Source organism: Pteropus medius, unplaced genomic scaffold (assembly GCF_902729225.1).
Source record: "Pteropus medius unplaced genomic scaffold, Ma_sr-lr_union100, whole genome shotgun sequence".
In the NCBI taxonomy this organism is placed as follows: Eukaryota; Metazoa; Chordata; class Mammalia; order Chiroptera; family Pteropodidae; genus Pteropus; species Pteropus medius.
Genome location: NW_024354498.1, coordinates 3075965 through 3094621, shown reverse-complemented (window position 1 = coordinate 3094621; position 18657 = coordinate 3075965). Strand labels below are relative to the sequence as shown.

Here is an 18657-nt window from a genome sequence, read left to right as displayed (position 1 = left end):
CCTCCCCATATTCCTGCTTTAAAATACTCATGGTTCTTTTCTTACTGTCCTCTTGATTTCATACATGCTACTGCATTTCCAAAAGAGAACACTTATCGACTTTAGAAATGTACATGGTAATGATATTGGTAGCCAGGATCTGACATTTAGATGTCATATTCAAAACACATCTTTTTTTTAATTATTATTTTTAAATTTATTATTATTATTTATGCCTACAGCACCTGGTCTTCCTGGGTGGTCTCCCATCTAAGTACTAACCAGCCCCAACCCTGCTTAGCTTCTGACATGAGACATCGGGCTTATTCAGGGTGGCATGGCCATAGACCATGGGTTGTGGCTCCACTGGGGCACAAACCCAGGACCTTCTGTGTGTAAAGCAGATGTGTTAACCTCTACACTATGGAATCACGTCCTCAAAACACATCTTTCAAAATTAGTACAGGAGCCAAGGAAATATAGTCAGAGAAAAGCGAATATGTACATACTTCAGTGTTTTACTTTTATTATGTTTGCAATAGAGTAGATAATACACAGTATTTCAGGAATCGAATTGATTGAAATAAAAAATGTCTGCAGGAGTGTTCTTTTTTAAAAAAATTGAGTTTATTGAGGTAACACTGGTTAACACAATTATATAATTTTCAGGTGTACATTATAATTCGACATCTGTGTATTCTATTGTGTGTCGCAGGAGTGTTCTTTTGTGTAAAACCATCTTAGAAATGGATCCTTCAACCCCAGTCAAGCCTTCAGATGACTAAAGCTCTGGCTAACATCTTGACTGCAACCTCAAGAAAGACCAGGAGCCAGAAACTTCCAGCAAAATGACTGATAAATCCTTGACCCATAGAGACTATGAGATAATAAATGTATATTGTTGCTTTAAGTTGCTAATTTTGAGGTAATTTGTTATGCAATGATAGATAACCCAATGCATCCTATGTAATCTTGCCCAGAGCTACTTCCCTGACTGTATCTTATACCACTGTTTCCATTGTCTATTGCTACCAGCCATGGTGATCTTTTTATTATTTATTGACTAATTAAGCATGTCCCTTTCTCAGAGTCTGTGCTCTTAGTATTCCTTCTATCTAGAGTGCTATTTCCTCAGCTCTCTACATAATTTACCTCTTTGATTCACTCATGAAAATAAGAATTTAAAAATTTAAAAAATCAATTGCTTTTCTCTTTTCTAGCAAGAAATACCCAGAAAAGGAAATTGAATCAAACTATTCCATTCATATTATTGGAAAAAACCACATAAGATTCATAAGAGAAAGCTAATAAAAGATTCAGAACTTCCATAAAAAAGGCTTATGAATTCAAATTGAAGGTCATAAAATGAGATCTGACCAAATGGAAAGACATTTTTAATCCTGGAGGAGACAATATAAAAAACTTGATTCTCTCCAAATTAAGATATTAATTCAATTAATTCTAGTTAGAATGTCAATAGGTGAATTTTTGTATATTTTTAAAAAATTGAATAAAATATTCTTTATTTCTTGGGTGGAAGACTAAATGTCTAAGAAGAGCCAAGGCATTTAAAAAAATCAGGATAGAAAAGGCAATGTTTTGCCAGATGAGAGCAAATATTATAAGGTCTAATTAATATGGTAATTGAATAAGAATAAACAAATAGTTTAGTGGAAAAATATAGAGTCCAGGAAAAGATTCAAACATATATAAGAATTTAGTAATGACAAGTAATTGTGGGAGAGAATAGAGAATTGCAAGAGAAACACGGAATTGCGTGAGAGAGAAATTTTAAAACAGAGAATTGTGAGAGGGAATTACAGGAGAGATACAGAATTGTGGGAGAGGCAAGAAATTGTGGGAAATTGGGAGCATGATGAAAAACTGTGGGAGACATAAGGAATTTTGGAAGAGACAAAGAATTGTGGGAGAAACTGGAGAATGATGGGAGAAAATGGAGAAATGTGGGAGAGAATGGAGCACTGTAAGAAGGGAAGGGAGAAGTGTGGGAAAAAGATAGCCTATTTAATACATGGGGTAAGCTTAACTGGCCTGTGCATCTAGAAGAAAATAAAATTGGACCATACATACATGAAAAAGTTTAAGATGGATTAAAAACTTAAATGTTAAAAATAAAATAATAAACATCCTGTTAGAAAAATCTAGGAAACTACATGTAGCAGGTGGGGTGGGTTAGATTTCTTAACTAAAACTGGGCTCAGGTGTATGAAATAGTAAAAATGTCCATAACTTCAATGGAAAAACAATATGTTTGGAAAAACAGCAACAGCAGACATACATAATATATTTTATAAAAAGAACTTTTTAACTCAATGTAAAAATGAGCAACAAATTTAAAGAGCAATTATTTCAAAATTCACTCTTGAAAATAATTTATTAACCTAAGTTCTTGAAGGAGCACATGTTTTTATTGAACAAATGAAAAACATTTAAAAATCTAGATCACTTTACACTATATGTTTCAACAATATTCTTTGTAGAATAGGCAATTTGAAGATAAGTATCCCCAAAATTACAGTTATATGTCCTAAGCTTCCTATATTTCTATTTCATACATATAATTTCTCTGCCAATAGAAAAAATTGGGCAAAGTGAAAATCCAGATGGTCAACAACACTTGAAAAGATGCTCATAGCAAAAGAAAATGCAAATTAAGGTTACAATAAGACATTGCTTAAGAAATAGGTACAAAATTTAAAAGGATCTATAACTCTTATTGCTAATTGAATGCAGGAAAAAGGGAACTCTCATTCATTGCTGGATGAAATTTGACCTACTACAGCTTTTTGCAAGATAATCTGGCAGCATCTATTAAAACTAAAAATATCCATGACACTTGACCTAGTCATCCCTTTTCAGGGTATCTAACTCTTAGAAATTAAGAACAACAATTGTGAACACACATGCATGCACATTACTTATAGTAGCAAAAGATAGTTATCGAAGTAAATGCACATCAATGAAGAATGATTGAATAAATTATGGTATATGCATCCAATGGAATATTGTGCAATCAGCTAAAAAAATATGAATGAGAAGTATGCCAGTTTACTTGGATATTTCTAAATGGTATTTTTGAATGAAAAAAGCTAGATGCAGATAATCATGTATAGTATAACCCTATCTGTCTAAAACGATGACCAAAATAACCCCTTAAATGTATAGCAGGTGTGTGTGTGTGTGTGTGTGTGTGTGTGTGTGTGTGTGTGTAAAATATGAGTTTGGAGAAAATAAGTATGGATAGGGACTAAGTTGCTAGCATGGATTATTTGGAAGGGGGATATATGCTGAATAGCGGGGCAAGAGATGTGGAGAGGGAAACCAAGCTGAATAGGAAAAGAATAAAAAAAGACAGCACCAAAACTCCGAATGTATGCTATGATCACATTTATGTATTTTTGTAAAATAGAAATGTAAAAAGAAGAACATTTTAAATGTGAATACCAGATTATTTTTTGAAAAAGGAAAATAAGTGTTCTAAGCTCAGGGCATAATGTGCAAACATTTTTATAAGGTGACTTCTTGCCATGAAATTCTTTTCATTTTTCTTCTTTCCTTTTTCCACTTTCACTATGAGCCAAAGCCCAGAAAAGAAGTGGTAATGCAAAAGTTCTAATTGCCTTCTGGTTATCATAAACTTTCCCTAAGGAAAGAGAATTACATTTGCTAGTGTGCCCTGAAATTTGCCACAGTTATGCCCTTTAGCAGAGAACAATAAATTTATCTTTTGTATTTTGCTCTTTACAATATCCATGTTTGTAATAATATAAAATGTTTAAATTGCTTAGTCAAATTATTTAATGTCCTGTTTGACTATCAGTTAGGGCCTTGCCTGGAAACAATGGCACATTCGAACTGGGTAACTGAAGAGGGTTTGATTGATGGACTACTTACAAAAGCATCCGCAGGGGTTAGGGAAACCAAGAAGGGATAGTGCATTATCCTGGAAGCAGTAATATTGAGAAGCTGTTATCACCTCTAGGCCTGGAGGAGCAAAGGAAGGGAGTGGCTATTTGGACCCAGCTGTGTGGCGTGGGCTGTCTGACAGTAGCTGTGGCTTTTAGCCAGAGGGATGCAGGCAACCTGTAGAGATTCTGTGGAGACAGAGAATCAATACCCCAACCTCCTGCTCCTCCTGCCCCTGATCTCCTGTTGATGCTCCCTATTCTTCAAAACCAATTGGAAACAAGAAGACAAGAGAGCCCATTGATGCAGTCCATACAGGTCAGCCTCCAGGAGCACAGAACTGGTAGAGAGGGATGGAGAGTGGATATGAAGGGGCAAAGACTACATTACTCTTTTCCGTAACCAATTTCTTCAAATAATTTGATGGTTTATAAAGACAAATAATATTTTATTCGGTTCTATATTGTTTGATGCTATTATTTTACCCAATCAGAAATTTAACTTGATCAAAATGACTTGATCAAAATCTTAAAGCTGAGTTAGAAAAACAGTTTAGAACATTCAGAATGAGTCTAATTAAAATTATGATTTCAAACAACTTCTAATTTTCCCCTTAGGATACCTCACCATAGAATTCAGCAGGCAACTTCACTCTAGGAAGAGGCAGTAAAAAGTAGGGAATAATCTGGTTTTAGTATATTGAATTATAGCTGAAAACCATTAAATAATCTACATCCTACTTCTTGTAGTATCACACAGAAATCTCAGAAGAACGATACTGGTAAGAATATAAAAGAAATGGAAAACATACAAAGACAGAACCATGGTATACTATGGCCTACTGCACCCCTCCTATTTAGCAAAGAAAGTGCCTATCTCAAGGCTACCCCGGAATTACAGGTACAGGTATAAAAACAATAGTAACATTGCTTTGGTATGCTAATAAAGTGGCAATTGAAGTCACAGTTTTACCCTTTTTCTTCTTATTTTAAAATGTATCGAATGATATGTTTTTGGAGCATTTTTATAAATCTGTTCTCTCTCGCTCTCATGTTAGGAAAAATCATTGATATCTATAGAGAGTTTTTGATGATGATACTTGCTACCCAGAGTGTCTCTCGATTTTAGAGCAATATTGATTTAGGCCTATTTGATTAACTCATATCAACAACAACAACAACAACAACAACAACAACAAAAGGATAAGGTTTCCCAAACAGGGGAGAGGTAGAAGTAAATTAGAATTTGTCAAGATATGAGTATGATTTTAGGGATATAAAGCTCTGGGAGTAGACAATAATATCTAGAATCCTAGAAAGCCAATATTCTATGATAGTCAATGTTGTATGGAGGAAAATATTCTATGATAGAATATGGCATGGCCCATTAGTTGTATGGGGAAAGATTAAGACAGGTTAGTACCTGGGATTTGGTCCACCTGATAAAGGCAGGGCAGTGGTGCTGGGAAAAGAAGAGATCGAGTTGGGTAGATAAAGTACAATATCCAAAAGGAGTGGTAAAAACATGTTATATTCGAGGCAAGCAACCAGCACTAGGAATTTAAGGGGAGATACCCGAGAGTGCTAATGAATGGGTTGAATGCATTTAGAAGCAATCTGAGGAGGGGAGATGTAGATAAATCCAGGCAGACAGGCAGTTAGGGTAAGCAGGTAGTAGGGCTGCCTGCTGGAGTTTTGGAACAGGATTGTATTAGTTTGCTAGGGCTGCCATAGTAAAGTGCCACAAACTGGACCTCTTAAACAACAGAAACTTATTGTCTCACAGTTCTAGAGGCTAGAATTCTAAAATCAAGGTGTCAGCAGGGTTCCCTCTGAGGGCTGTGATGGAAGGATCTGTTCCAGGCCTCTCTCCAAGGCTTGTAGATGGCTGTCATCTCCCTGTGTCTTTTCACATCATCTTTCCTTTATTCATGTCTCTGTGTCCAAATTTCCCTGTTCCATAAGGACATCAATCATTATGGATTAGGGCCTACCCTGATGACATCATTTTAACTTGATTATTTCTGTAAAGACCATAGGTCCCAAATAAGCTCATATTCTTAGGCACTGAGGGTCAGAACTTCAACATGAATTTTGAGGGAACACAATTCAACCCATAACAAAGACTGATTAGCACAAGATAAGATCCTAGTGCTAGAAGGGATTAGGGGATGAGGCCAGTTACCAAGATAGGAATTCAGACACAGAGACCAACACAGAACTTAGATATTAGAGCTAGGGCACATAGTGGGCAGAGTCTTGAAAATGAAACAATTGATGGAACTGGAATCTGAGGCCAAGGCCGATGGGTGCTCAGGTACATAAAAATGACATATAAGAATTACTGAAGGGTGGGCTAGAATAGGCTGTCTAAACTTGTGTGTACAGTTAAGAGGAGGTCTTCACTTCTGGGAGAGGGAGGTCAGCCAAAGCTGAGACACCTTGGGGCTCCATGAAGAACTGGAAAATTCCATAGGAAATGGAAAATTGAAGTGGGAGGCATTGACTCAGTATACTCCCTAGTAAAGCCTGTATGGAGAAGTTTTGCCAAGATTGTCTGCTTCGCCCAATGCCCAAATGGGTAGCCAGAAGCTGATTATCTTTGCTTTTGATTTCCTCAAAACTGGGGCATGCTAACCCTAGGTTCTTAAGTGAATGTCAGGGATAGGTATTTGAAGCTACATGATAGATATGGTTCAAATTCCTAGAGCATCACTTTAACTTGGAGAGTTTAATGGAATCAGGAGCAAAGTTAGTGTGATTTTTTAAATGATAAATTATGAGACTTGAGAGACATTTCATGCTTGCAGAGTGCCATCCATGTCCTCTGGACACTCACCATTTCTCAGCAAGACTATTGGCGTCTTACTGCAAACACCTGTGACTCTTCACGTGCAGGCTTTCTCTTGGTCAGAGTAGCAGGCAGTTAACAATCCTGGGAACAGCCCTCAAGCAATAATGAATGGAAGTTGGAATTTAAATACCTTAGGTTCCTTGACTTCAGGTAAGGATGGGAGAGTGGGGAGGGGAAAGGAAACTTTGACTTATGTTCTATACTGTCTCCCAAAGGTTCCCATTAAGATTCAGCCCTCTGCCTGCAGAAGAGCGCTCATTAATGCACTCTGGATTGACTTCTCTCCCTTTCTGTCTCACTTCTCCCACACTCCCATTAGCGCTTCTTGGGATTGCCTCCCAAATAAATCACTCATATCCTAGTGTTCAGGTCTGCTTCTGGGGCAACCTGCCCAAGACACCGAGTCTGGTCTGAACCAAGCCCCCAGACTCTATGGTGGGCAGTGCGATGGTGGAGTTTTAAGAGTTTATATCCCTGTGCCTTTAAAGGAACTTTCCTGGTAAATTAAGAAACACTGGCTTAAGAGACTTAATTATACTGCACTTGAAACTGTTAAACCAGTGGTCTTCAACCTTTTTTCTTCTCTAACTTATCTGTGAGGTTCCACATATTATTTTCAATAATTCAAGTGAACTCTGACAAAAGTACTTTAGGTTATTCTGCTTTTTATTACCTCCACCAATAGAAATCTAAAAGTAGGAAGAAATCCAAAGCAACACACCAGCCCCCACTGAACCCCTGTGCCCTAGGAATGAACCACAGGTAGTTGAGGAATCACCATCATTATTCCCCCAGAACTAGCTTTATTCCCTTAAGTGCCATTTACTCTTTATCTGAAAGATATGTATATAAAAAAGTGATAGTGGATTTCTGAGTTGTTACAAATGATTCTTTTTCTTTGGCTATTTAAAAATGAGAATTACAGAAGAATCTCCCAGGACTCTTTATTGCTGCTTAATCAAATACATTTAGTAGTAGAGATGTCCCTTGTCTTGAGCTCAAACAGTACAAAGTAGTAAGTGTGAATTATTCCATCGTCCTTTACCCTGCTCATGCTTTATTACTTAATAATAGTGCTTTACATGGAGTGTAAGCTGGCCGCCTAAGAAATGTTTGCCATATCATGTTAAAGAGGTGGCACATTGTTGCTGCTGCTTCTACAAATGTTGCTTTATGGTCTATGCACTTAATTTTTATTTCAATTGTGTTTTGTTATTCCTGTAAACAAATTTTGGTAGCAAATAAAGGAATATAATGAATAAATGAAACAAAACAACTTGGTCTTAAATTGAATGCTAGTAGAGACATGGTACTATTGATAATTTAACTAAACTGTTTATAGTTTACCATCATTCTTTATTAAAAAGCACAGTGATAATAAGCTGTACCAATTTAGTCTTCCTGCCCCTTGAAGGATTCCTTAAGATAAACAAGCAGCTATGTTTGAAAAAAAATTTTTTCAATAACAATAGTAGCATTGCTAAGAAAGACATAGCCAAAGTGGATCTATTGGGATTCTGGAATGCTCTCTATTTCATTTTATTTGTTTTTACTCATATTTCTATGCAAGAATGCAGAATAATAATTAAGGTATTCCTAAGGAAATGTACATAATTATTGATTTGTAATATTATTTATGGAGAAGCCATTAGCCAGATGCATTTATGTCTAGGGTTTACTTTTGTCTTGGTTAGAAAGTAACCTTATGAAATCAGTGTCATCATAAGTGAATTATTTTCTTACTGAAACACTGAGCTTTTTGTGGACCTGGACCTAAATGGAATAGTAGGGCCCTTTCCTCATTTTTCTAGTTTTAAAGATTTTTTTAAAGATATTTTCTCCCCTGCAAGAACTGTGTCTCTGGGCTCTGTGCTTCCACTTTTGTCCTTGGAAAAGCAATACATATATATTATGAGGTAATTTTGGTAATACATTTATTATTTATAATTTTTAAAGTATAATTGTCTTTTCATGAGGGTTTAAAGTGATTTTCTCTTGCAACTTGATCCAGACTCTGGGATCATGCAAAATAGCTTAAATTCTCTGTATTCTGAGATTTTTAAAAAGGCTAGTAAGGCATTTGTAATAAGTAGGATGCATGTGACATTAAAACCACAGGATTATAATTGTCCTACTGTGACCACTTTGATTTATTTAGGACATTTATTAAAAGTCAGAGAGATGACCAGTTCTAGGTGTCAATGGAACCAAATGCTGATTTTAAATTCAAAAGAAATCTGAATATTGCAATGATACCATAACCTCTGTGCAGTAAAATTGGCTTTCTTTTCCTCTTCCCTACCCCGTCCTAAATTTTGATTGTAAAAACAAGATTATAACATCTAAAAGTGTTAAGAAAAGAGAAAGAAAATTCCTAATATTACTACTATCATTTCTATTTTTTATACATGTTTATATTTTTAAACATAGCAGCAATCATAGTATATATATAATATTGTATGCTGCTTTTTTTATTGTGTACTCTCTTTGGAAAAGGGATCTGGAATTTCTATAAGGAGATTGCAAAATAGGACTAAGGAAGTTATGTCACGCTAGCTGGAAAACAAGAGGGAACATGTGTTGATTGTGTGAGTTTCAAGCTTTTCAAAAGTGATGTAACATTTACCTTAGATCCTTAACCAGAGATTTGAACCCAACCATTTTGGGTTGGAAAAGGGTACGAAATGTAATTAAACTAAAATTTGTGAATGAAAGTAGAGCAGCAGCATTTGCTTTCTGCCAGATTGCTAATTAAATGCCACAGAAGACTTGCCTATTTAATTTTAGCCACGTAAAGAATGTGCAGTAGTTGGTAGGCAAGAGTTTTGGCCAGGAAAGAAATGACTATATTTTTAGATCATTTTGCTACCCCTGTTAATTTATTATCCTCTAATGTAGCTGAAGTGTAGAAATGGAAAAGGTCCTTCATTTGATCCAGACTTAGGATTTTGCCAGGGGAAAGGGCAAGGTACTTGAGGGTATTGACAAAAGAATACTTGAAATGATGTGCCACGAGTTCTAGACAGAGAAGGAAGGAGATGGAGACAGGGGAAGGCTGATAGATGAAGACAAAGCAAGAGATGTCAAGGGGCCAGAGGTCTCTGTAATTAGAACAGACGTAATGGTAAAAATAGAGCAAGAGAACTAGAAGAATGGAGGGTTGTGTTCAGCAGGTTTATTAAAACTGAAATAAAAGTAAAATAAAATCTGAAATGAAAGTGAGTTAGCCAATTTAAAGAAGTTTTATTTTGTTTTGTCTTGGTTTTAATGTTGTAAAACATTCGAACCAGAACAGAGAACAAGGCATGAAAATGGAAATCCATTCATTAATTTATTCATGCACTCATTTAACAAATACTTTGCGAACCCCTGCCTATGTGCCAGGCACTGTTTTAGGGGCTGGGAATACAGAAGAGAATAAGGCAGAAAAATTTTTGATGGTGTGGAATTTATACTCTAATGGAGGAGTTGGACACCTAACAGATAAATTATCAAATTGTAATAAGAAAAATTATAGCAAGGGCATAGAGGCACGAGGGCTGATAAGCTATTTTAAACATGATGATCAGAAAAATGGAAAAGGGAGATGGAAGGGGGTACAGGATGGAAATGAAAGAGGAAGGCAAGCAGACATCTAGGGAAAGGATGTTCTCGGCATAAGAACAGCAAGGGCAAAGGCCTGGAAAAGAGAATATGCTTGGCAAGCCTGTCTCTAACATTTGTGAAGCCTAGGGCAAGAGTACAAATGGAGGCTAATGAACTCTAAGTCTAAGATGTTAAAAGTTATAAAACATAGCCTGTCATTCAAAATTGGCTAATATACCTCCATATTGGCCTGGAAAGTTAGGTTTAGATTTAAAATTCTTGGACTCCTCAGCATTCTGCACCAGAACCTAGTGGTACGGGGTGAGCCAGCCTCTGTCTTTCGTACCCAGCCAGAGGTCAATCCTTTCTCTTCCCACCCCAGGATTTTCTCATTACCATGAGGGGTCTTGCACAATGTGAGCAGACGCCCCCTGACTGCGTGTCCAAGCTCTGTCCACACAGCTCCAAATAGCTGCCTTCTGATGGCTCCTTGAGACTAGGAATATGCACACTCATGACACAGTCTGCCTTTGGGAAGTCGAACCAGGGAAGGGACCCATGCTGGCCCTGGAAGCCAGCTCATGGCCATCTGGGCAGTGTATTCTTGGATCCTGAGTGCCCAGGATGTGGTCTAGATGGGGCACTGGCTCTGGAAAGGCATAGCCCCTTGACATCGCTGACTCTGCCCTGTGGGGAAGGGTGTGGCTGGGGGAGGGAGAAAGCAAGCCCTTCAAGTCATGGGGCCCAGGGCAGTGGCTCCTTTTGCCAGGACATAAGGGTGGTGCTTTTGCTTATAATGCTTGGGGAGGAACAAGGAGGCTATTCCCTATACCCTCTGGATTTGAACTGTGATGATGTAGGAGATATGAAACTTCCATTCTGTGGAGGGTCTATAAAAAGTAAAGGAAGGAAGAAAAGGAAACCAGAATGTATGGAGCATCTGTGCCAAGCTCGGCTGTGTGCAATACACTTTTGCTTGCGTGATCTAATTTAATCTTCCAAATAACCCCAGGAAGTAGGCTTCAGACTCTCCCTCATACAGTTAAGAAAACAAACCCAAGGAGATCACTTCCTTGCCCAGAGTCACACAGCCAGTGAGCCACAAAGCAGAGGCTCAGACCCAGGGCTCCAGCTAATTCTAAAGCTCATATTCTTTCCACTATACCACATCACCTTTGAAAGACATGCTCAAAGAAAGACTTCATCTGTACTGAGAGTGAGGAGCAATAAAGAAAGTGAAATCCTATACCGTTCTGAGAGAAAAAATGACTGTAGGGCTCCTTAATACAGGGCTGGTTCCTATCTCGAGGTCCTTAGAACTCCTGGGAATCCATGAGGATAGTATGTGAGTTTAAGATCTTTAGGTATTTTTAAAAATTGAGGTAAAATATATATACAGTGAAACGAACAGATCTTATATGTACAATTTGAAGGATTTTGTTTTGCAAAAGCAAATACCCGTGTAACCACCACCCCATCCCAGAAATTTCTCTGTGCAGTCTCCTCCCATGATAGGCAACCACCTGATATCTGATAGGCAACAGTTATGATTTCTATCACCATGACTTCATTTTGCCTGGTTTAGAATTTCATGTAAGTAGAATCAAGCAGTATGTGTTCTTTTTATCTGGCTTCTTTTACTCAGCATGTCTTTGGAGATCTATCCATATTATGGGATAATAGGCGTTCTCTCCTTTTTGTTAAGTATTCCATCATATGACTCTACCACTGTTTGTTTATCTGTTCACTTATTGATAGGCATTTGGGCTGCCTCCTATTTTTGGTTATTACAGAAGGTAGCTATACTCACCACTATACCACCAATGCCACTATTTTTTGGCTATTATGAATAAAGATCTTATAAACATTCTTGCACATGTCTTTCTGTGAATGTATGTATTCATTTATCTTGGGCATATACCTAGGAGGGAAATTACTGGGTCATATGGTAGGTGTAGATTTCAGTTTTTAAGAAACTGCCACACTTTTCCAAGGTGGTTATATCATTTTACATTCCCATCAGTAGTACATAAGAGTAGGAGGGGGTTGGGAGGCTGGCTGAAAAAGGTGAAAGGATTAAGAAGTACAAGTTGGAAGTTATAAAATAGTCATGGGAGTGTGAAATACGGCACAGGGAATAGAGTCAATAATGTTGTAATAACTATGTATGGCGTTGCGGGGGTACTAGACTTATTGGAGAGATCACTTTGTAAAGTATAGAACTGTCTAACCACTATGCTGTTCAATCTTAAACTAATATAATATTAAATGTCAACTGTAATTAAAAATTTAAAAAAATTAGAGTTTCAGTTGATAGGCTTATTTTTAACATGTTTAATTTTGAAATATTTCAAACATAAAAAGAAAGAATAATATTAATAACCGACAGCCTTGTATCTACCACTCAGATTTAATACATTAACAATTTCCTGTATTTGTTTAAGATCTTAAACGAAATATTAGACATGCACCTGAAGTCTCTCTCCCCATCTCCTTCCTCTTCCCCCTCCCTGGAAATTAACATCATCCTGAAGTTGGTGTATAACTTCCTACACCTGTCTATTTTTAAATATGTGACATAGTATATGAACCATTTTCAATATTTCACCAAGTCTAACAAAGATGGCATATTTTCCTGTGATAATTCTAGGCATAGTATCTGAAACAGCAGCCATCTTAATAAATAAGTCAATTTAATCCTTAAAAAATTTAATTTCCTGTTTATATTATTGTTGTTTATTGATTCTAATATATATTAATCAGGTTATTTATACCTGCAATTAATAGAAAGTGGGAAAGATTAATTTTATTTTAAAAGGCAGTTTATATAGCACATGAAAATCCTTCAAAGCTTGGAACCCTTAAAGGGAAAAGTAACGAGGAAGTTCTTGGCAGTTAAACTGATGGGAATCACAGAGCTAATACAACCTTCCTATATCACAGAAAATGAAACCGAGTTGCATACCAGTTGCTAGGTTTTCGCAGTTAAAAAATGCCGGGCCAGTACCAGAACCAGGTCTTCTGATGTCCATTTTAGAATTCTCTTGACCTCATTGTGCAGCTTTCATGATACTGAAGGTGATCAAAGATGGAGAAGGAAGGAAGGAAGGAGAGAAGAAAATGTGATGTGGAGGTGGGAGGAAGGAAAAACTTCATAAAAACAAGACGACAGAAATGTGGTATTTTAAGGAAGAGGTTTGCCCTTCATATGAATGATTCTTGGATTTTGGTGTATATTTTTGGTAGCAGTATGCGGTGAGTCACTAACAAAGAGCTTAAGACAGATGAGTTAACATAAATGGACCAAAATAAGCTGTGGTCTCTAGGCTGAGCAGCTGTTGGACAAACCTGCCAATATTTTATTTCCCAGAGATACTTGCAGCAGATTAAAGTGAGCAGGCAGTGAGTGCTGCATTAGAAAATTCCATACCATTCAAAGTTTCCTGTGCCCGAGATGTGGCTACCAGGGGAAAGGGGAAAACCCCCAGCTATTTATCGAAGCTCCCCTTTGTGGAAGAGGGTAGGCAGGGCTACAGGCTGCAGCAGGGTGTGCTAGTGGAGGATAATGAAGAGGCACAAGAATTAGACCTGATTTTGCCACTGGCTGTATAACCAAGGAGCGCTCCTTTAGCTTCTTGGTGGCTCTGTTTTTCATCTTCTGAATGAGGAGCTTGGATTGGATGACCTCCTAAGTCCCTTTCAGTTTAAAAATGTTTATAGCTCATATTTATTGAGCACTTACTCTGTGCAGGGCAACTTGGAAGTATTTTACATATGGATTTTTCCCTTCTGTTTAAACCTTCGAGGTTGTTTCAACAGTAGTCCCGTTTTGCAGATAAAGAAACTGAGGCTTATAGAGGATAAGAGATTTGCCTGAAGTCATATAGCAAGCAATGGCAGAACCTGGACTCAAATCTGGGATTGTCTCAGAAACCTGGCTTCCTAATCATCATTGTGCATTGTCCCTTCTCCCTAAACAGGAAATTAACAATAAGTTGCCTTCGCATCCTTCTTCTTCTCTATAGCTTTATACATGTTGGAAATAGTTATGCTTCAATTGCACTGTAGTGGATTTTTGGGTACGAATTGGAGCCCCTCACTGCATCCGCACACTACACTATGGGTCAGTGGCATTAAAGACAGTAATCAAATTCAGGACACACACTTCACATGGGACAGAAATAGCACTGAGCAGGGCACAGCAGGGCCATTTGATTTACAGGATCATCGTCATCTTGAATATTTTGTACGTTCTCTCCAGTGGACACTCTGTACTTGGTGTTCCTGCTGATGTCACTGGCAGAGATCTCACGAGGAGACACCCTGTTTGAAAAGCCAATTCAGTAACCTCCTCTATCCTGATTTAATATGATATGGTCATGGCAACGGTGGTAATAGTGGTGGCTCCTTTGTTCCTTTTCATAAATGACAGACAATTTAAACACCTCTTGCATTGCCTCTCTCCCAACAGACATCAGACATAGAAAGGGCATCGGTCTCTCCAATGAAATAAAATAAATAAACTTTAAGATTGTGGGTGATTTTTATCTAACTTCTGTTCAAGATCAATTTTTATTTGGTGACTGACTATCCTGGTTTTAAAGTCTGTCGGGATATTCATGACCAAAATCACACTTTCCATAATTCACTCTTTGATGTCTTCATATATAGAAATGGAAAACTGAAGCAATATCTAATAATTCAAATGAAAAAAGACTGCTGCTTATATTCGTTTCGATGTTTTGAGGCACAGAAACTTTGAGTTGAAAAGGGTAGGGAAAATATACTCAACTTGCTAAGTCAAATGACAAGTAGCAAAATTTGGAAGATTGCATTAATAATCTTGATTCTTCGCCTCTTCCTATAGCCATATCCTTTACCATATGACTTTGGAATTCCTTTTACTAAAGAGGCAGAGTCTATTTTTCCTCCCCTTGAAACTGGGTTGGCCTTGTAACTTTTGGTTAATAGAATGTGGTGGAAGTGATGGTGGGTCGGTTCCAAGTCTAGGCCTCAAGAGAACTTGTTTTCATTTGCTTGCCCTCTTCTGAGTTTGCCATGAGAGCATGCCCTAGTTATCCTGGAAAATGTGACATGAAGAACAGAACTGAGATGCCCCAGTCATTGCAGCTAAGGTTATCCTAGATTAGCAAGCTGCAGCTGACTGAAAGACCTATGAGAGAGTCCAACTGGACTGGAAGCACTGTGCAGTCTAAATTGCCAACGCACAGATTTGTGAACTAAGTAAATATCTATTGTTTAAAGACATTGAGTCGTGGGTGTTTTGATTCACAGCATTATGCAGCATCTGATAACTGATACAGAAAGTAAAACTTTAGTTGTCAGGAAAACATTCAGGAAGTACCTAAGGATTGGGAGGATTGTAGGGAGTAGCAAGAATCAAACTGAGATTTAACACAAATTTGAAGTTTGTCCAAATCAGCACAGTTGTGGATTCCCATCCAACTGTCATTCCACATGCATATACTGAGTCTATTATTGGCAAGACACTATGCTAGGTAGGATGCCTAGTGAATGGGAGCCTAAGAAAAGCAAAAGTAAATAATAGATAAGACCCAGACAGACTGGCCATAGGAATGAAGGTGATCAAATGGCTGATGATATTTAGGGCGATGGAGAAGGGTAAATCCAAGGAGCTGTGGGGACGAGGGTCAAGGAGAAGAACAATGACAGCGGGATGAAGTTAAAAGTTTATAGAAATAGGAAGATATTGAATCTGTTATGGAAAGAAATACCTATATTAGATATATGTATGTATGATTAAGTATTTAAATAGAAAATAGGTAAAATTAACATAAGAAAGCATAGCAATGCTGTCAGTAATCCCTGCCTCGAGACTATCCAGTTTAATGGACTCTGGACAATTTCCAGCTGCCACTATCTGCATCCCTACGCTGGAAGGCTTTTTCCAGAATTGCGGAAGGTCATTTTACAGGTCAGCAGTGCTGGGAAATTAACATCTACCCAACCCCCACAAAACATTCTAGCAGCAATCCTCAACTAATGAAAACGGGAGTTAGTACATTTTGGCTCTTGGGTCTTTTGGCTCTTGGGTGGGATAATTTGGCTCTTGGGTGGGATAATTTTGATGCATGTATTTTATAATTTCGTCATCACTTGCCCACAGATTTAAGCTCCAGTCACCTATTGTGGCAGCTGGCTTAACAACACACTCTTTATCTGCTGCCTTCCTTTCCCAGTCTCACTTCCCCACTCACTCCAAGGCCACTAGCTTCCTCTCTGCTCCTCTTCCTGTCTCAGGGCCTTTGTAGTTGCTGCTCTCTCTGCCTGAAGTGCTCTTCCCTTGACATGTGTATGACTAATTTCTTGTCATTCAGGTCTCAGGCTAAATTTCACCAAGTCAGAGAAGCCTTGCCTGGCCACCAATCTAATGCTCCTTCATCATCTGATCTTAATTCTTAATGCCATTTTTTTGACTATCAGATGTTTTCGTTATTTATTTGTTTGCATATATTTTTGGCAAGAGTGTAAGTTGGCACAACCCTTTTGGGAAGGTTGTTGGACAGTGTGTACTAAAGCTACCTATAAACCAGCAATTCCATTCCTAGGTATGCATCCAAGGGGAATGAGTACTTATGTCCATCAAAAGCCACATACAAAAATATTTATTATAGTTTTATTTATAATAGTTAAAACTGGGACCAAATCAATGTCCATCAATTGGAGAATGGATAAATTGTAGAATATTCAATGGAATATTCTACAGTGGAACATTACACAGCAATAAAAAGAATGAACTGCTGCTATATATACCACGTAGATAAATTTCGTAGAAGTTATGATGAACAAAAGAAACCAGAAATAAAAGAGAAAATATTATGTGATTCCATTTCTATAACATTCATGAACAAGCAAAACAGATCTATGGTAGTAGGAGCTGGAATAGTGGTTACCTCTAGGCGGGTGGGGGGTGGAGGGAGGAAATTGACCATGAGGGAGCCTGAGGTGCTGGATTTATTCTATATCTTGATGTGGGTGGTGGTTACATGGGTATGTACATATGTAAAAGGCCTTTAAGGTGTATACTTAAGATTTGTGCACACTCTGTACATGTCATACATGAATAAAAATATAAATAATAAGTATGCTCCATGAGAGCAAGAACATTTTCTGACTTGGGCAGTATTGCCTGATGAATAGTGTGCCATCAGTAAGTACTTCTTAACTGAGCAAGTGAATAAATGTGGCTTGGCATTTAAAAAAATTTAAACCAACAATCAAGTAAAGTTTCATTGAATATCTATCTATTTCATGTGCTGTATATAGTAGAGGAATCAAAGGTGAATCAGCCTAATGAGACATGCACAACTGATTATATGAAATGGCAGCATGTAATAAATGCTATTAAAACAGATGCCAAACAAAGCGTTAGCAGGGCTAGAAATAGAGAAATGTTTTAATTGCAGCTTTGGGGAACTGAGATTTGATCTGGCCCTAGAAATATTTCTGTAGGTAGGGCTGGGTGGGAGAGGAGAAAAAGAAGCAGGTGGGTATGAGGGGCAGGGAACAAACAGTCTGAGACAGGAAGCCCAGGGCATGTTAATGAAATGGAGAAACCTCAAGTGGCTGAAATCAAGTGTGGAGAGTCGTGGGGGAGTGAAAGATGAGCATCTGTAAAAGCAGGTTGGGGCTTGCTCATAGAGGGCCTGGACTACGTTGCAAGGACTTTAGTCTTTACTCTACCCATAGGAATGAAATTTCAAAGGTTTTAAAGCAGAAGAGCAATTTTGAAGGGAGAATTTTTATCCTTCCTAAATTAATATTAAAAAATATGTTCACTTATTGAAAAATCTGAAAAGCCAGTGCAATATGAAGGACACAAATCTGATATAATCACTGCTACCACTTTCATATATCAACTCTAAGATACCTTTTTTAAAAAATTGAGATATAAGTCTCATACTATTTTAAATTGTATAATTTGGTGGGTTTTAATATATTCACAAGGTTGTACAACCATCACCACTGTCTAATTCCAGAACATTTTCATCACCCTAAAAAGAAACCCCTATATCCATTAGCAGTCACTACCCATTCCCCTTTTCCCCAGTCCCTGACAACTACTAATCTACTTTTTGTCTCTACAGATTTTCCCAGAGATAGTTTTCTATGTGTATATGTGCAAATATATATTATATCTATATTTTTATAATTATAAATATATAAAATATAATTATATATACATATAAATTTATATTAAATACATGAAATAAATACATATATTTGCTTCTCTCCCCATGCACAGAAATGAATTTGTACATGCTACAAAGT

At 37.4% G+C, this 18657-nt stretch overlaps 1 pseudogene; it reads right to left on the bottom strand.

Annotated features, from left to right (window-relative positions):
* Positions 1 to 212: 212 nt before the first annotated feature.
* LOC120594330 (uncharacterized) lies at positions 213 to 328 on the bottom strand (annotated as a pseudogene).
* Positions 329 to 18657: the final 18329 nt, after the last annotated feature.